This window comes from Hordeum vulgare, chromosome 5H (genome assembly GCF_904849725.1).
Source record: "Hordeum vulgare subsp. vulgare chromosome 5H, MorexV3_pseudomolecules_assembly, whole genome shotgun sequence".
In the NCBI taxonomy this organism is placed as follows: domain Eukaryota; kingdom Viridiplantae; phylum Streptophyta; class Magnoliopsida; order Poales; family Poaceae; genus Hordeum; species Hordeum vulgare.
Window position 1 is genome coordinate 212262709 of NC_058522.1, and position 20663 is coordinate 212283371.

Below are 20663 nucleotides of genomic sequence, written 5' to 3' on the forward strand. Positions count from 1 at the left end.
CGGTGTGGACATTTCATGGTGAGTCTATACAACGCACCAGAGCTGAGGTGGTCCGTCGTCGCACGGACGAGCATGGTACCGGGATCGAAGGCATGGTGCAAGACTTTGATGATGCTCGGGATTCGGAAGATGAGATGGAGGAATCTGCAAAGGCCTTTTATGAAATGTTGGAGTCTTCAAAACGTCCTCTCCATGAGCACACTGAGCTATGTCAGCTGGATACAATTGCACAACTAATGGCTCTGAAGGTTCAGTTCAACTTGGGAAGATAATGCTACGACGCGATGATGACACTATTTGGACGTTTCCTACCCAAAGGCCATGTCATGCCTGCAAACCTGTACAAGTCGGACAAAATACTTCGTGTACTTAAGATGCCCTATGAGAAGATAGATGCATGTGAGAAAGGATGTGTCTTATTTAGGAAGGAGTATGCACACTTGGACTATTGTCCCAATTGCGAGTCTTGCAGGTATCTTGTGGTAGACAACGGTATGGGTGAGAAGAGGCAGACCAAAATCACAGTTAGTGTTCTTTGGTATATGCCAATCGTACGAAGACTTCAACGTCTTTTCATGGTCGAAGAGACAGCCAGACAGATGACATGGCACAAATTGGGCAAAAGAGCCGAACTAGATGCGGATGGGAATAAGATGATGGTACACACATCGGATGGGGAAGCGTGGAAACATTTCGATGGATTGTATCAGGATAAAACGGCAGATCCAAGGAATCCTCGAGTCTGCGCCGCCACGGATGGTTTGAATCCCTTCGGCATGACGGAAACCCATTACAGTTGTTGGCCTGTATTAGTCATTCCACTAAATCTCCCCCCGGGCAGATTATGCAAAGAAAGAACATATTTCTGACGTTGATAATTCCAGGGCCCAATTATCCGGAGAATAATATTAATGTTTACCTGCAACCGCTTAAGGATGAATTGGAAGAAGCTTGGGGAAATGGGGTCAAGACATACGATGCCGCTAGAAAAGAAAACTTCAAAATGCATGTGTGGTACATGTACTCTATGCATGACTTGCCAGCGTATGCGCTATACTCTGGATGGTGTGTGCATGGAAGGTTCCCGTGCCCCCAATGCAAGGCAGCTCTTCAGTTTCATTGGTTGCAGGAGGGTCGGAAGTATTCTTGCTTTGACTTGCATAGACAGTTCCTGGATCCTGACCATTAGTTCAGAAAAGACAAGAAGAACTTTACCAAAGGTAAAGTTGTCAAAAACATGGCACCACATGCGTTCACAGGCCAACAGATCCTGGATCAGTTAAACGCCCTCGAGCCAGATCTAGAGCGTCCAGGGTATTTCCAGGGGTATAATTCAAAACACGCCTGGACTCACAAACCATGCTTCTGGGATCTGCCTTACTTCAAAGACCTCCTTCTTCCACACAATATCGACATGATGCACACTGAAAATAATATCGGAGAGGCTATTTTTGGTACATTGTTCGACATAGATGGGAAGACAAAGGATAATATTAACGCTAGAGTCGATCAAGAGACACTATGTCATAGACCGTTACAAAACATGCGAGAAGGCAAAGGAAAGCAGAAGTGGTCGAAGCCAAAGGCCTGGTTCAATCTTGGAAGGCCAGCTATGAGGGAAATTATCTTGTGGGTCAAAATGCACTTGATGTTCCCCGATGGGTATGCAGCGAATCTAAAGAGGGGAGCGAGTCTTGAAAAATTAAAAATCTCTGGTCTCAAGAGTCATGATTGGCACATATGGCTAGAGCGGGTAATGCCGGTGATGTTACGTGGCTTTATTCCTGAGGATGAATGGCTAGTACTGGTGGAGCTGAGCTATTTCTTCTGTGTTCTTTGTGTGAAAGAATTGTCGCCTGGCGTGGTAGAAGACCTTGAGGAGTTTGCACCGGAGTTGTTGTGCAAGTTAGAGAAGATCTTTCCACCGGGCTTCTTTAATCCAATGCAGCATTTGATTTTACATCTACCGACCGAGGCAAGATTGGGTGGGCCTGTGCAAGATCGTTGGTGCTATGCAACTGAGAGGATGCAGAAGACCCTTCGAGCTAAATGTAAAAATAAGCGTAGAATTGAAGCATCGATGGCTGAGGCATTCATTACTGAGGAGGTGGCAAACTTTGTGACAGCACACTACGAAGCCAAAAATCATCATTTGCATAATCCAAAGCCTCGGCACAATGATGCAGACCTAAAAAAGGTGGGTCCAACCTCAGCCTATTCAAAGGGAAGCTCGCACCAGCCGGTGCTTCGAAACCAATAACGTTGGATGTCAAAGAATGGAGGAACATTTCATTGTATATCTTCAACAACCTAACAGAAGTGCGGCCGTACATCGAGTGAGTTCTCGGCACATTTTCCCGTAACTTCTAATTCATTTGAATTGCTCTTATTCCCAGATATTTCAAACACCGTTACGTCGTCAAATTCTCGGATGGAGCGGTGATCGAAAATGATTCCGTCAAAGAGTATGAGCTTCTGTCAAACACAGTAGGCGGCTATCCCGGTTTCATCTCTTGGTTCAAAAAAACGGTAATTATCAATAATGGACCATTTCATTCTTGGTCTAACTTGCGGCTAATGCAACAACCATTTCGTATTAAACTTGTAGGCTAATTCAGAGTCTATGGACGCCGAATTGAGACAAGTCGCTAATGGTTTTGACTATAAGGTCCGTTCATTTGAGAAATACAACATCAAAGGGTATCTCTTTCGTACCTTTGGAAAAGAGCTATCTATGCCCGACCGGAAATCTACAAATTGTGGTGTCTCTCCTATCGGCGAAGGTGTTATCGAGTATTATGGAGGAGTTGAAGCAATTTATGAACTTCAATTCTATGGTGAAAACCCACCGAACGTCGTAGTCTTCAAATGTTATTGGTTCCAGCCGAAAAAGACTAGAAGGACTCATGAACATATAGGACTAGTCGAATCAATCCAAACACCCATTTAGATGTTCCCGATGTCTATATTACGGCTCAACAGGCGATCCAAGTTTTCTATCTACCGTGGGCATGCCAAACGGAAAAGAATCTGGAACGTTGGTATGTTGTTTATGAAGTGCCGCCACATGTCAGAGCACCTCTCCCAAATGAACAGGATTATGAACCTCACATTAACCCAGACACATATGATGCAGAATTCTTCCAAGAAACACGTCTTTCCAAGAAACGTTTCAAGAACCGCCGTGCGTCACCCAAGAACATGGAAGTAGACAGCGACAATGAATCCCACTCCAGCCTTGAGCCGGAACCTAAAGACCTGGAACTCGTAGAGGTTACTGATGCGGATGACCTGTCAATGCTTCAATGATTAAAGGAAGGCCTTTCACAACTTCACGCCGTTGAACCCGACGAGCACGTCATTCATGAAGACATGCATGATAGTGATGATGATGCATTTATTGATGATGATTATTAGTTTGTAAGATTCACAACTTAAATTATATATATTTTAATCTTTATTATTCATGTACATATTATTATTCATGCCAGTTATTCAATTTTTGTATGTTGTATTAATTTCTTTTAATCTTTATCATGGCAGGTCACCAGGTGTGGAAAGATGGTGGGCGCTGGTCCAAATCGATCGACGGGTTCTTCCCAGGCGCCCCGCACGAGGGGTGGTACTTCCCATCCACCCCTATCTCTCCGTAGAACCTTGGCAGACAGTCTGTCGACACCACCCGTGGGTTCTTCTTCGTTGGCGGCATTGCCCACTGGGAGAGGTGTTGGTCGGGTAGGGAAGAAGGGGAAGGGTACAGGGAGAGGTGGTGGCCGCGGAAGATCCAGGAGGACCGTTCAGCCGTCCTCGCCACCACCACAAGCTCATTCACCCGAGCATAGGACTAGTATGGTCGACCCGTTTGCGGAGGAGGCTACGGGGACTCCGTTCCAGGAGCCTATTGTTGACGGGCATTCGTCCCATGAGACTCCACTCCAGGAGCAGCCTCGGGTCGAGGTGCATTCGGCCTAGGAGCAGCCGGAGGAGACTACAGTTCCGGAGGCTTCACCCGACGTGGAGAGGCCCGGATGGGAAACCTGGCCGGATCATACCGAGTTGCCGGATTGGACCGAGGGTCCGGGTGGCTCAGGAGGCGGGGATGGCGGGGATGAGCATACGGATAGTGAGGGCGATGTGCAGGTGGACGGGGCCACCGTGTACAAGCGTGGTAGTACACGTCTCCCGGTCGCCCCGGCTACCCGCGAGTAGAGGCCGGTGATTAAACCTGAAGGAGATAGGTAAGTATATTTACCCTTTTTTTAGCTTTTGCCTTCAAGTTTGTTCAAATATCTAACGCGTTGCCTTATCATACTGTAGGAGATGGGTACACCCTCTTGGAGTCCGCAGGCCGAACTCCGTCCTTGGTGTGCTTTGCCGGACAAATTTCCCGGGGTTTGTCACGTTGCCTAGTGAGGGTCAGGTTCCTACACTAGGACTTACCTGGGAGCACTACCAGGCTGCGCAGGCCCCACCGGAGGAGATTATAGATGGTGTATTGTCCCACACGAGGGCCGAGATGGTGATCAAGAGCTTTTGGGTAAATTATCCTTTTACAGAATCTAAAATTAACAATATAGCTAATTATTGTACTAATCAGTGTTTTCACGTTTGATTGCAGACCTTCTATAAGTGTGAGGATGGATATGAGGAGGAGGCGGCCAGGGTTCTCGAGGCCGAGTGTAGGCGGTTACTACAGAACTTGCACCACAAGGCTCGGCCGCAGGCTATTCAAGATTACTACGCCACACGTGGTATTAAGAAGCAGAAGAAGGATTGCCGCCGAAAGTTTCTGAAGAAGGAGCAATACATGAAGGTAATTACCTATTCTTAAGTCCTTCTACGTAGTTTTCTTGATTTCATTCATAGGCGTAGCGCTGAAAATTCTTTCTAATAACTTACAGGTGCCCCCGAGATGGTGTGCGGATAAGATGGATTGTTGGGAGGCGTTGGTTGATGAGTGGTGCATAGGCAGCTGGCGAGCCATCCACAAGAATGCGAAGGATCGGCGTAGCCAAATGGTTGGTGTGCCACACCATCAAGGCAGCACAAACTTACTTCAGTTTGGACGAAACTGGGTATGTGATTTTCTTCATGATTCATGCAATTCATTCTTGATGCTAATATTTTGTTCCTCTCTTTTAGGCGCATCACAATAAGACTGAGATGCCACACTTGTACGACCTTTATGGCATGGCCCATACTGCCTCGTACAAGAAGGCGAAGGCATTCTCCGAGTCTGACCTGGATGATCCCAATAACTTCACCAACATATCATCCCACCAGAAGCTCGTGGCATACACGGACGCGGGGAAGGCTACGGAAGGGGATGACTTTAACCCTAGCCAGGAACCTTTGGATCCAAAGCTGGTGATGATATCTGGTGGCGGGAGGCCCCATGGCTCGATAGCCATTGGAGATGGGATAATACGTTGTCCACTCACTCTTCCGGAGATCAAGGCGCGCCAGTCGAGCAGCTGTCCTGAGATAACGCGTCGTCCACGGCCAGTCGAACTTGTCATCGAGGTTAGTTGTACGGACTAAGAACACTTTCATCCATTTCATTATGTGTGTCACCATAGATCATTACTGTGGTAACGAGGAATGGTGTTTCAGGCTGATCTTCAGAAAGAGACAGCGGCAAACCAGGTTGCTCTTGAGAAAGAGAGATTGGCAAGCCAGACTGCTTTTCAGGCTGCTCTGGATGAGAGGGACCAGACCACGGCACGATTGCTTGAGGAGGAGAGGGCCCGGAATGAGGCGGGTCAACGGGCCCTGTACGAGCTTTTTGTGGTATGTTTTTTTTCACATTAGCCAAATCATGTGTGTAATGTCTGTTTCATTACTAACTAATACGACCCACTCTTCAGGGTCTGTGCGAGAAGAGCGGTCAAGTCCCTCCGCCGATGCCCGTCTTCTCTTCGATTGGCACGGTGAGTTTCATTATAAACTAGTATTAATAATTGAGTGTCATCATGCTAACTGAAACATTGCAAAATATCTTTTCTGCAGAATAACTCCCGAGCAGCATCGCACGACCCTTCTCCAGGGCAACCGTCTCCAAACGAAGCCGCCGCGACCAACCGTGGTGCTTCTCCTCCTTGATGACCACTATGGTAAGTTTCTCCTCCAAACTTAGCTTGTTTTCCACTAAAATGAGATAATTTGCCCATTTAGCTCCAAGAAGACATAATTAGGAAATTTTGCTCCAACAACAGGAGAAGAAATAGGAAAAATGAAAACAAAGAAGAAGAAGAAGAAGAGAAGAAGGACAAGGAGGAGAAGGAGGAGGATGAGGAGGAGGGGGAGGAGAAGGCCAAGGACCTTCTAGTCCTTCTCCTCCTCCTCCTTCTCCTCCTTCTCCTCCTTCTTCTTGATTTATTCTTCTTCTCCTCCTCCTCCTCTTTCTTCTCCTCTTTCATATTATCCTTGCTTTAATTTCCCCAACAATGACATAGTTAGCCCATTTCGCTCCAAAATACCATAATAAGCTCAAAATGGCATAAGAACCTTGGTTAGCTCATGAATATTATATACTTAGCTTGTTTTACTCTAAAATGGGATAATTAACCCATTTAGCTCCGAAAAGACATAATTAGGTAATTTAGCTCCAACAAGAGGAGAAGAGGAGAAGAAATTGGAAAAATGAAAAGAAAGAAGAAGAAGAAGAAGAGAAGAAGGAGAAGGCGGAGGAGGAGGAGAAGGCCAAGGACCTTCTAGTCCTTCTCCTCCTTCTCCTTCTTCTTGATTTCTTCTTCTTCTCCTCCTCCTCCTCTTTCTTCTCCTCTTTCATATTATCCTTCCTTTAATTTCCCCAACAATGACAGAATTAGCCCATTTAGCTCCAAAATACCTTAATAAGCTCAAAATGGCATAAGAACCTTGGTTAGCTCATGAATATTATATACTTAGGTTGTTTTCCTCTAAAATGGGATAATTAGCCCATTTAGCTCCAAAAAGACATAATTAGGTAATTTAGCTACAACAAGAGGAGAACAAATACGCAAAATGAAAAGAAATAAGAAGAAGAAGAAGAAGAGAAGAATGAGAAGGAGGAGAAGGAGGAGGATGAGGAGGAGGATGAGGAGGAAGGAGGAGGAGGAGGAGAAGGCCAAGGAACTTCTAGTCCTTCTCCTCCTCCTCCTTCTCCTCCTTCTCCTCCTTCTTCTTGATTTATTCTTCTTCTCCTCCTCCTGCTCTTTCTTCTCCTCTTTCATATTATCCTTGCTTTAATTTCCCCAACAATGACATAATTGGCCCATTTAGCTCCAAAATACCAAAATAAGCTCAAAATGGCATAAGAACCTTGGTTAGCTCATGAATATTATATACTTAGCTTGTTTTACTCTAAAATGGGATAATTAACCCATTTAGCTCCGAAAAGACATAATTAGGTAATTTAGCTCCAACAAGAGGAGAAGAGGAGAAGAAATTGGAAAAATGAAAAGAAAGAAGAAGAAGAAGAAGAGAAGAAGGAGAAGGCGGAGGAGGAGGAGAAGGCCAAGGACCTTCTAGTCCTTCTCCTCCTTCTCCTTCTTCTTGATTTCTTCTTCTTCTCCTCCTCCTCCTCTTTCTTCTCCTCTTTCATATTATCCTTCCTTTAATTTCCCCAACAATGACAGAATTAGCCCATTTAGCTCCAAAATACCTTAATAAGCTCAAAATGGCATAAGAACCTTGGTTAGCTCATGAATATTATATACTTAGGTTGTTTTCCTCTAAAATGGGATAATTAGCCCATTTAGCTCCAAAAAGACATAATTAGGTAATTTAGCTACAACAAGAGGAGAACAAATACGCAAAATGAAAAGAAATAAGAAGAAGAAGAAGAAGAGAAGAATGAGAAGGAGGAGAAGGAGGAGGATGAGGAGGAGGATGAGGAGGAAGGAGGAGGAGGAGGAGAAGGCCAAGGAACTTCTAGTCCTTCTCCTCCTCCTCCTTCTCCTCCTTCTCCTCCTTCTTCTTGATTTATTCTTCTTCTCCTCCTCCTGCTCTTTCTTCTCCTCTTTCATATTATCCTTGCTTTAATTTCCCCAACAATGACATAATTGGCCCATTTAGCTCCAAAATACCAAAATAAGCTCAAAATGGCATAAGAACCTTGGTTAGCTCATGAATATTATATACTTAGCTTGTTTTACTCTAAAATGGGATAATTAACCCATTTAGCTCCAAAAAGACATAATTAGGTAATTTAGCTCCAACAAGAGGAGAAGAGGAGAAGAAATTGGAAAAATGAAAAGAAAGAAGAAGAATAAGAAGAGAAGAAGGAGAAGGCGGAGGAGGAGGAGAAGGCCAAGGACCTTCTAGTCCTTCTCCTCCTTCTCCTTCTTCTTGATTTCTTCTTCTTCTCCTCCTCCTCCTCTTTCTTCTCCTCTTTCATATTATCCTTCCTTTAATTTCCCCAACAATGACAGAATTAGCCCATTTAGCTCCAAAATACCTTAATAAGCTCAAAATGGCATAAGAACCTTGGTTAGCTCATGAATATTATATACTTAGGTTGTTTTCCTCTAAAATGGGATAATTAGCCCATTTAGCTCCAAAAAGACATAATTAGGTAATTTAGCTACAACAAGAGGAGAAGAAATACGCAAAATGAAAAGAAATAAGAAGAAGAAGAAGAAGAGAAGAATGAGAAGGAGGAGAAGGAGGAGGATGAGGAGGAGGATGAGGAGGAAGGAGGAGGAGGAGGAGAAGGCCAAGGAACTTCTAGTCCTTCTCCTCCTCCTCCTTCTCCTCCTTCTCCTCCTTCTTCTTGATTTATTCTTCTTCTCCTCCTCCTGCTCTTTCTTCTCCTCTTTCATATTATCCTTGCTTTAATTTCCCCAACAATGACATAATTGGCCCATTTAGCTCCAAAATACCAAAATAAGCTCAAAATGGCATAAGAACCTTGGTTAGCTCATGAATATTATATACTTAGCTTGTTTTACTCTAAAATGGGATAATTAACCCATTTAGCTCCAAAAAGACATAATTAGGTAATTTAGCTCCAACAAGAGGAGAAGAGGAGAAGAAATTGGAAAAATGAAAAGAAAGAAGAAGAATAAGAAGAGAAGAAGGAGAAGGCCAAGGACCTTCTAGTCCTTCTCTTCCTCCTCCTTCTCCTCCTTCTCCTCTTTCTTGTTGATTTCTTCTTATTCTCCTCCTCCTCCTCTTTCTTCTCCTCTTTCATATTATCTTTGCTTTAATTTCCCCAACAATGACATAATTAGCCCATTTAGCTCCAAAATACCATAATAAGCTAAAAATGGCATAAGAACCTTGGTTAGGTCATGAATATTACATACTTAGCTTGTTTTCCTCTAAAATGGGATAATTAGCCCATTTAGCTCCAAAAATACATAATTGGGTAATTTAACTCCAACAAGAGGAGAGGAAATAGGTAAAATGAAAAGAAAGAAGAAGAAGAAGAAGAGAAGAAGGAGAAGGCGGAGAATGAGGAGGAGGATGAGGAGGAAGAGGAGAAGGAGGAGAAGGCCAAGGACCTTCTAGTCCTCCTCCTCCTCCTCCTTCTCCTCCTTCTTCTTGATTTCTTCTTCTTCTCCTCCTCCTCCTCTTTCTTCTCCTCTTTCATATTATACTTGCTTTAATTTCCCCAACAATGACATAATTAGCGCATTTAGCTCCAAAATACCATAATAAACTCAAAATGGCATAAGAACCTTGGTTAGCTCATGAATATTATATACTTAGGTTGTTTTCCTCTAAAATGGGATAATTAGCCCATTTAGCTCCAAAAAGACATAGTTAGGTAATTTAGCTACAACAAGTGGAGAAGAAATAGGCAAAATGAAAAGAAATAATAATAAGAAGAAGAAGAGAAGAATGAGAAGGACGAGAAGGAGGAGGAGGAGGAGGAGGAGGAGAAGGCCAAAGACCTTCTACTCCTTCTCCTCCTCCTCCTTCTCCTCCTTCTCCTCCTTCTTCTTGATTTCTTCTCCTTCTCCTCCTCCTTCTCTTTCTTCTCCTCTTTCATATTATCCTTGCTTTAATTTCCCAAACAATGACATAATTAGCCCATTTAGCTCCAAAATACCATAATAAGCTCAAAATGGCATAAGAATCTTGGTTAGCTTATGAATATTATATACTTAGCTTGTTTTCCTCTAAAATGGGATAATTAGCCCATTTAGTTCAAAAAGACATAATTAGGTAATTTAGCTCCAACAAGAGGAGAAGAGGAGAAGAAATAGGGTAAATGAAAATAAAGAAGAAGAAGAAGAAGAAGAAGAGAAGAACGAGAAGGAGAAGGAGGAGGAGGAGAAGGCCAAGGACCTTCTAGTCCTTCTCCTCCTTCTGCTCCTTCTTCTTGATTTCTTCTTCTTCTCCTCCTCCTCCTCTTTCTTCTCCTCTTTCATATTATCCTTTATTTAATTAACCCAACAATGACATAATTAACCCATTTAACTCCAAAATACAATAATAAGCTCAAAATGGCATAAGAACCTTGGTTAGGTCATCAATATTATATACTTAGCTTGTTTTCTTCTAAAATGGGATAATTAGCCCATTTAGCTCCAAAAAGACATAATTAGGTAATTTAGCTCCAACAAGAGGAGAAGAAATAGGAAAAATGAAAAGAAAGAAGTAGAAGAAGAAGAGAAGAAGGAGAAGGAGGAGAAGGAGGAGGAGGAGGAGGAGGAGGAGGAGAAGGAGGAGAAGGCCAAGGACCTTCTAGTCCTTCTCCTCCTCCTCCTTCTCCTCCATCTCCTCCTTCTTCTTGATTTCTTCTTGTTCTCCTCCTCCTCCTCTTTCTTCTCCTCTTTCATATTATCCTTGCTTTAATTTCCCCAACAATGATATAATTACCCCATTTAGCTCCAAAATACCATAATAAGGTCAAAATGGCATAAGAACATTGGTTAGCTCATGAATATTGTATACTTAGCTTGTTTTCTTCTAAAATGGGATAATTAGCCCATTTAGGTCGAAAAAGACATAATAAGGTAATTTAGCTCCAACAAGAGGAGAAGAGGAGAAGAAATAGGCAAAATGAAAAGAAACAAGAAGAAGAAGAAGAAGAGAAGAAGGAGAAGGAGGAGAAGGAGGAGGATCCTCCTCCTCCTCCTCCTCCTCCTCCTTCTCCTCCTTCTTCTTGATTTATTCTTCTTCTCCTCCTCCTCCTCTTTCTTCTCCTCTTTCATATTATCCTTGCTTTAATTTCCCCAACAATGACATAATTAGCCCATTTAGCTCCAAAATACCCTAAGAAGCTCAAAATGGCATAAGAACCTTGGTTAGCTCATGAATATTATATACTTAGCTTGTTTTCCTCTAAAATGGGATAATTAGCCCATTTAGCTCCAAAAATACATAACTAGGTAATTTAGCTCCAACAAGAGGAGAACAGGAGAAGAAATAGGAAAAATGAAAAGAAAGAAGAAGAAGAAGAAGAAGAGAAGAAGGAGAAGGAGGAGGAGAAGGCCATGGACCTTCTAGTCCTTCTCCTCCTCCTCCTTCTCCTCCTTCTCCTCCTTCTTCTTGATTTCTTCTTCTTCTCCTCCTCCTCCAATTTCCTCTCCTCTTTCATATTATCCTTTCTTTAATTAAACCAACAATGACATAATTAGCCCATTTAGCTCCAAAATACCATAATAAGCTCAAAATGGCATAAGAACCTTGGTTAGCTCATGAATATTATATACTTAGCTTGTTTTCCTCTAAAATGGGATAACTTGCCCATTTAGGTCCGAAAAGACATAATTAGGTAATTTAGCTCCAACAAGAGGAGAAGAGGAGAAGAAATAGGCAAAATGAAAAGAAATAAGAAGAAGAAGAAGAAGAAGAGAAGAAGGAGAAGGAGGAGGAGGAGGAGGAGAAGGAGAAGGCCAAGGACCTTCTAGTCCTTCTCCTCCTCCTCCTTCTCCTCCTTCTCCTCCTTCTTGATTTCTTCTTCTTCTCCTCCTGCTCCTCCTCTTTCTTCTCCTCTTTCATATTATCCTTTCTTTAAGTTCCCCAACAATGACATTATTAGCCCATTTAGCTCCAAAATACCATAATAAGCTCAAAATTGCATAAGAACCTTGGTTAGCTCATGAATATTATATACTTAGCTTGTTTTCCTCTAAAATGGGATAATTAGCCCATTTAGCTCCAAAAAGACATAATTAAGTAATTTAGCTCCAACAAGAGGAGAAGAGGAGAAGAAATAGGCAAAATGAAAAGAAAGAAGAAGAAGAGAAGAAGGAGAAGGAGGAGGAGGAGGAGGAGAAGGAGAAGGCCAAGGACCTTCTAGTCCTTCTCCTCCTCCTCTTTCTCCTCCTTCTCCTCCGTCTTGATTTCTTCTTCTTCTCCTCCTCCTCCTCTTTCTTCTCCTCTTTCGTATTATCCTTGCTTAAATTTCCCCAACAAAGACATAATTAGCCTATTTAGCTCCAAAATACCATAATAAGCTCAAAATGGCATAAGAACCTTGGTTAGCTCATGAATATTATATAATTAGCTTGTTTTCCTCTAAAATGAGATAATTAACCTGTTTAGCTCCCAAAATACATAATTAGGTAATTTAGCTCCAACAAGAGGAGAAGAGGAGAAGAAATAGGCAAAATGATAAGAAAGAAGAAGACGAAGAAGAAGAAGAGAAGAAGGAGAAGGAGGAGGAGGAGGAGGAGGAGAAGGCCAAGGACCTTCTAGTCCTTCTCCTCCTCCTCCTTCTGCTCCTTCTCCTCCTTCTTCTTGATTTCTTCTTCTTCTCCTGCTCCTCCTCTTTCTTATCATCTTTCATATTATCCTTGCTTTAATTAACCCATTTAGCTCCAAAATGCCATAATAAGCTAAAAATGGCATAAGAACTTTGGTTAGCTCATGAATATTATATTCTTAGCTTGTTTTCCGCTAAAAATGAGATAATTAGCTGAAAAACATCATATTTTGTTTTTCTTCTGACTTTGTTATTCACATTTTTGCAGATTGGATATACTACATGCATGGAAGCTGGCATTCATGGGGTTGAACAATGTCGATGGATGAACTTTATATGTATATCATCTAGTTTTCATTTGAGTTGATGAACAATGTCGAACTACATCTATATGTATATATGGATAAACAGTGCAATACTTTGTATGTTGGTTCTTTAGATATATGTGGATGTACATTGATTTATATGTATATCATATATGTGTGGTGAATTATATATATGTGTTGGCAAGTATATGTGTGGTGAACTATATATCATATATCTGTGGTGAATTATATAAATGTGCTGTCAAATATATATATATATATATATATATGTGTGTGTGTGTGTGTGTGTGTGTGTGTGTGTGTGCTGTGAAATAATATAAAACAAAAAAACAGGTACTATATGGGCTCTTTGCTGTCTGCCAGCTGATGGCAAAGAGCTGTGCCATCAGCTGGCAGATGGCAAAGGTGCCACATGGCACCCAGCTGTGCATCCTGGGGTGTTTATATATGCTCTTTGCCGTCAGCCTCCAGGGTGGGCAGACGACAAAGAAGAGGGCACAAAGGAGGGGGGAGGATGAGGCAGACGGCAAAGAGTGGAGGGGGGGAGGCAGACGGGAACGAGTGGAGGGGGGAGGAGGAGGAGGCAAACGGCAAAGATGAAGGGGGAGGCAGACGGCAAAGAGTGGAGGGGGGAGGAGGGGGAGGCAGACGAGAAAGATAAAGGGGGAGGCAGACGGCAAAGATAAAGGGGGAGGCAGACGGCAAAGCCTCCGTTAACCCCTAACGGAGGCAACGCCTGTCGGCTGCCGTGTCGAGCACTTTTCCGACTGCTCCTAAGGAAAGCTGACGGCAAAGATCTTTGCCGTCCACTTTTGGGGGCAGACGGCAAAGAAGGTCCTATGCCGTCGTAGGGTGACGCAGAAATTTTGCCGGCCGTGAGAATCTTTGTCGTCTGCTGTTTTGTCTTTTGCCGTCCGGGATTTTGTCTTTGCCGTCTATGATGGCAGACGACAAAGAAGTTGATTCATGTAGTGGATGTTTGTATCTCATATACCCCCTCCCCTCAGTTCTATTATTTTGTATATTCTTTCCCTCCCTTGTACATACTAACTCTTTTTATAGAATTAATAGAAAAGACTGTGGGGTGATTCCCTACAGTAGCCGGTCAAAAAAAACATACATGGACCGATGTTTTAATTTAAATGGTACCCAAAAAAGAAAAAAAAAATGTAGGATTAACTATGGATGCAAATTGCCTGGACCAAAGAAACATGGATAGCATAATATGGATGCGTGGAATATTACAATGTTGATAAAAAAATGACAATACTGATTTTTTAAACATAATGAAGAATGGAAAGCATTACATCTAAACCTACGAAGCATATGAAGTATAGTTTGGAAGCCCCGTACTCATGAAGAACTAAGACCAAATCTTTCAACCAGCATGCCACATAACTGCTCTTGAACATACACTCAGGTTTAGCATGCTTCATTGCAATGTATGGGAACATTACATTTTTCTATGGTTGTAAGTAGGCGAAGCTAAAAATGAAGAATTTAGTATAAACAAGCAGGTAAGCTTTATGCAGAAACCTTTGAAGCAAATGTAGTGTCATATTTGAAGTTCTCGTTACCAGTTGGATGAAAACATGATATATAAAAGATACATGGAAGATGGTATGATATACACACATGGATTCAAGCTAAAGCATGGAAAAAATGAATATTGAAGCAAACCTATGAATGTTTGGCAAACGGAGGTTTTGAGTCACCAACATATGGATTGATTTTCTTTTTGGCATTTGAAAGCAAAATATACAGAATCCAGAAGCATTTGCATAGCAATATAGATGCTATGGAACTAGGAAACATGGACGTTGTAGTTAGGAACATATCTAAACTTGAGTGGAAGCATGGCAATTTAAAATATAGTCAAAAACTAATATTACAATTAAGATTGGGAAATATGTTAACTAGATCTACATAACAAATTAAGAAAAATCCTAGATGAAATAGTGATTCATTACACATCGGATATAACATAATTACGCTCAACAAAATTGATCAAACCATGTGTTGCATCTAGGGTAAAAAAATCAAATCACTTGTTGAAAAAGAATCAAACCCTAGTTCAGATGAGTATATACCAGGGGACATTAGCTGGGATACGCATGCAGCTTCTTTACAGAGCCGAACGACGCACCAACGCGATGGTATGAATGGCTAATGTGCAGGGTGTTGCAGGGAACTGAGCTAGCGATGCGGGCGACACCGTCGATGATGAGAGCATGGATCGTTGGAGAAGGAAGGGGGGGTCACTACACTGGCTACTAGGAGCAGTCGTAGACGTGCCGGAGTTTTGGCAAGTAGCGGGGCGATGGCGGAGGTAGCCGTCGCAGCGAGGGAGATCAGCGAGCTCGGGGATGGCAGATGCGTGGGCTAGATGGGCCGGGCAAGTGAGATTTACTCGCATGTGACTACGTGAGGTGGTTGGAACGGGCATGCAAGATTTTCTCATATCTGATTAAACTGGGCAGTTTGCTTATCCTTATATGAATCGTGGGATTATAAAAGCATCAACGACAAATGACGCGTCTCATAAAAGTTTCCTATCAGACTTCTGAATATAAGTATTTCCCTCCAATAAATCTACTTCGGAGTAGTTTTATACATAAGTTGTAGCTCTTTTAAATTCCAGTATGGGACTGCCCTACTCTGGAAAATTCAGCTCCGCTCTATAAAACATAAGCCAAACAGGCTAGCTCCACAAAAAAACTAGAATCTGGGGTCCAACTTCTTATTTTTTACGAACCTATCTAGGAGGTGCTTCATAAAATTGTACAAGCTGGAGTTGGATCAAAATTACCCACCACTGCCACCAGTAAATGGATACCCCTTCATTTCTCCCCTCTCATCCAATCAAATAGATTTTTACCACCAATTTTTTCATTCGTGAAGATGGAGCTGGATAAAAGCCAAACATTTTCTTTAAACTACAACTCATGTATGAAACTTCTTCAAAATGGATTTAATGAAATGGATCTGCTTTTGATGAAGTAGACCGGTTCCAAACAAGACCTAAACAGAATGTTTGGCTTTTATTCAGCTCCAAAGGTCATCGGACGAAACACCCACCCGACCGGAGGCAAAATTGATAAAATTGACCCCTGAACGAAATAAATTCACAAACTGGACTGCGTTTAAAAAAATTTCACTCAACCGACCCTTTTGTGTGACACACGATAGCCGGGCGTCACACTATACTATGTAACGCCTAGCTTATCGGTGTTAAACTTCTAGCCAACGTGGCACCCGAGGCCACACTCCTAGTTGTGTGACGCCTAAGAGAAAGGAGCCACACTACATTGTGTGATGTGTGAGTGAAAGGAGTCGCACTATCTTATATTAAATTTGATGTAACTTTTAATCCGTACATCTGATGAAAACGTGCCTTATCTGAATATTGTGTAATTTTTTGTGTTCTACGCAACGGTGACATTTTCAACTATATTAGGATATATTTTTTTGAATGAAAAATCTGTTACAAAAATACATCATAGTATAACTAACCAAATTTTTCAAGACTTATAAACCTGGCATGATGATAGCCATCGACCTGTTAGGATGGTGGATATTTGTTTGCTCCTGATGTGAAGCTGTGAAAATGGCAAGAAAAAAGATCTCAAGTGTGTTCTTGCAGTAAGGCAAAGATATGTGATTCCCCTTCCGTGGTGCTTATTGAAATTATAGAATCGTGATTAATTAAATGTAGGCAAGGCGAACAGGTCAATTGATGAAGTGACTTACCACCAGGCGGTGAGAAGACGTGGAGTTCTTCCTCAAGCAAAAAGTTGTTGGCAATAGGAGCATACTGATTTACTAAATGTGGATGGTGCTTTCTGTCTTCCAGGCGAAATGTGGTGAAACTTCATGGTGCTTTCTTTTTTTGAGATGAAATGTGCTGAGAGTGCATGTTTACGATGCTTGTTTCTTCTTCAAGGAAATGAGACAAAACATGGCGGCTATGGCTATCATCATGCCAAGTTTATAAGTCTTAACAAATTTGTTTAGTTATACTATGATGTAATTTTTGTAACAGATTTTTCATTCAAAAAAATTATCCTAATATAGTTCAAAATGTCACCATTGTGTAGAACAAAAAAAATTACACAATATTCATATAAGGCACGTTCTCATCGGATGTCCAGATTAAAAGTTACATCAGTTTTAATATAAGGTAGTGTGACTCCTTTCAGTCAGGCGCCATACAATGTAGTGTGACTCCTTTCTCTTAGGGGCCACACTATCAAAAGTGTGGCCTCGGATGCCACGTTGGCCAGAAGTGTAACGCCCATAGGCTAGATGTTACATAATGTAGTGTGACGCCCCGTTGTCGGACGCCACACAAAAATAACAATTGGGTGATAATTTTTAAAAATGTGAATGTGTTTCGTTCAGGGGTCAATTTTATCAGTTTTTCCCCCGCCGGGAAGGAAACCTCCCCCGACTCCTAATAAAACCTTAAACCCTAGTCCGGTCACTTCCCCATGGCGGCCGACCGGGTCACCCTCCCTCATCCCCTCCTCCCCACCCCTTCGAGGAGACCCCAGCACAAGCCCTCCTCATACTAACCAGGCCGCGCGGTCGCCGCCTCAGCTTCGCTGTCTCCGTCGGCCCTCAGGGCTTCCCTGCAACTCGGAGATGTGATTGAGGCGCATCAGTTCGATAGGCAGGTGCTTAATGAAATCTTTGAGGTGGCGCGGGAGATGGAGTCCGTGGAGCGCTGCTCCCACGGGTTCCGGAGCCGTGTCATTGAGGGGTACCTCATGGCCACGCTCTTCTACGAGCCCTCCACACGCACGCGCCTCTCCTTCGAGGCCACCATGCGCCGGCTCGGCGGGGATGTGCTCACCACCGAGAATGCCCACGAGTTCTCTTCCGCTGCCAAGGGCGAGACCCTAGAAGGTGAGTTGCCTGAAAGTATCTTGTCAGGCCTTGCCTTGAGCATTTGTGCTAATCGCTGCCTGGTGACCTTTATGTCGAATGGACAAGGTGAAATCTCAAATCTAATTGGAGTTATTTAGGGAGTGAATGAGGATGGGTAGTGTTTGAGCGATGCCAGTAGGTGAGGACATGCAAATTTTGTGTGTTATGGAAGAACATCGGTTTTGATTTTGCAATTGAGATCTTAACTAGGCACTAGTTGTGCAGTAACAGTTTAAGAGTGAACTAACTCTGTTGCACTTTATACATTACAATGTTGTATATATATAGGAAGAACCCCCTAAGGCTTTGTTTGGTATAAGTGGATTGGATAGGTTTGGGGAGGAGGGGATTTGAGGGAATTTGGTGAATCCCTTCCTTCCACCCAATCCTCTCAAATCCTCGGGGTTTTGCTTCCAGTAGTCCCTGGAAGAGGATCCTGAAACACATGGATAGGAAGGGATTGAAGGGGAACGGAAGGGATTCGGCTAAGCAAACCCCTCTTACCAAATGGGCGCCCGAGGTTCTGTGGGGTTTCTGACCCTCTTGGGGATTTTCCTCTTGAAACCTCCTGAATCCCTCCATGCCAAATGAGGCCTGAGGATTAGGCACGCAGGCCAGGGGGATTAGGCACGCAGGCCAGGGTTCGGTTAGAGATCCTAAACTCTAGGAGTCAAGGCATGACTTAGTATTACATGGCTAACACCCAACTCACCTGGAACGCCGTTTGGCAGGACGTTCAAGCTGGAGCGGAAATCACGAAAGACCGAAGATGGTAGATCCTTGGTGAACACATCAGCAAACTGTGAACTGGATGGTATGTGGAGAACGCACGCTTCGCCAAGAGCAACCCTGTCGCGGACGAAGTGCAGGTCGATTTCAATGTGCTTTGTATGTTGATGCTGAACCGGGTTGCAGGACATGTACGAGGCGCTGATGTTGTCACAATAGATGACAATAGCTCGTCGAGGACGATGTCGAAGTTCATGAAGGAGTTGACGTAGCCAGCTGGATTCGGCGACGCAATTGGCAACTCTGCGATATTCGGCCTCGGCACTGGATCTGGACATGGTTGGTTGGCTTTTAGATGACCAGGAGATCAAGCTGTCCCCAAGGAAGACGCAGAAACCTGAGGTTGATTTCCTGGTGTCGGGGCCACCAGCCCAGTCGGCGTCAGTGTATGCAAGAAGAACTGGCGACGAGGACTTGAAGAGGTGGAGGCCGTAGTGAGATGTGCCTCGCAGATAGCGCAGAACCTGTTTGACAAGCTGCATGTGGGAGTCCCGAGGATGATGCATGACCAGACATATCTGTTGAACGACATAGGATATGTCTGGTCGAGTGAGTGTTAGGTATTGTAAGGCGTCGGCGATGCTGCGGTATGTGGTGGGGTTGGGGAGTGGATGACCGGCGTTGGTAGAGAGTTTGGAAGTGGTGTCGACAGGTGTGGGCACTGTGTTGCAATTGAGCATGTCAGCGCGATCCAGAATCTCAAGTGTATATTGCTGTTGGCTCAAGAACAGGCCAGAGGTATTGGGTGTAAGATAGATCCCGAGAAAGTGGTTTAACTCGCCCATATTAGTCATGGCGAATTTGGCTTTGAGAGAGTTGATGATGTGAACGAGAGTGGTGGTGTTGCTGGCGGTGAGTATGATGTCGTCCACATATACGAGAAGGTATGTGATGGATGATCCAGTGGATAGGATAAATAGGGAGGAATCGCTTTTGGAAGCGTGAAATCCAAGTGATAGGAGAAAGGAGGTGAAGCGATGAAACCAAGTGCGTGGTGCTTGTTTGAGACCGTAGAGAGACTTACGGAGTAGACAAACGTGATCAGGATGGGATACGTTGATGAAGCCGAATGGTTGAGCACAGTACACCGTCTCCTTGAGCTCGCCGTGGAGGAAAGCCTTCTTGACATCTAGCTGGTGAATCGGCCATGAGCCGGAGGTGGCGATGCTCAAAACCACTCGAATAGTGGTTGGTTTCACCATTGGAATGAGTAAACCCGCGAACAACCCAATGGGCCTTGTATCGAGCGAAGGAGCCGTCGGAGCTGAACTTGCGGCCGAATATCCATTTTCCTGTGACCACGTTGACACCTGCAGGTTTGGGAACCAAAGACCACGTCAAATTTTGAATTAAAGCAGTAAATTCATCACGCATCGCTTGTAGCCAGTTTGGGTCTTTTAGGGCGGAATGATATGTAGGTGGAATGGGGGAAGGATGAGCTGGTGAGTGTGTGGTGAGGAACATGCGTTTGGGTTGGCAAAATCCTGATTTTGCGCGGGTGCGCATCTTGTGAGAGTTAAGCGGAGCTGCAATTGGTAGTGCATGTGGCGTTAGACGCGGAGGGCTAGGAGTGGCTGGTGAGCTGCGGTCGGTAGGCGCGCGATCCGTGGAGGATGTGCTAGTAGAGCCGGTAGAGGCGGGAGTTGGTGATCCAGGAGAGGTGGATGCGGGATCCGAGGTGGATCGGGCCGGAGGGATGGGCGGTAAAGACGTGGTCGACGAGGTGGATCCTGCCACAGCGGAGGGGTTGGTGGGTATGCAACGCGGGTGGTGGGGTCCGGGCTGTCGGCTGAGTGCGCGATGGTGAGAGGTGCAAGGCTGCATGGCGAGGGATCTGAGGCAGATTAGGTGGGGTAGTTGATGATTGGTCACGAGGTAGGTAGGATTTGTCTCTGATTTTCTGTGGGTGTATGAGGAGACGGGGCGGATGGTGTTGCTCGCACATATGGAAAAATGATTTTGTCGAAAATAACACG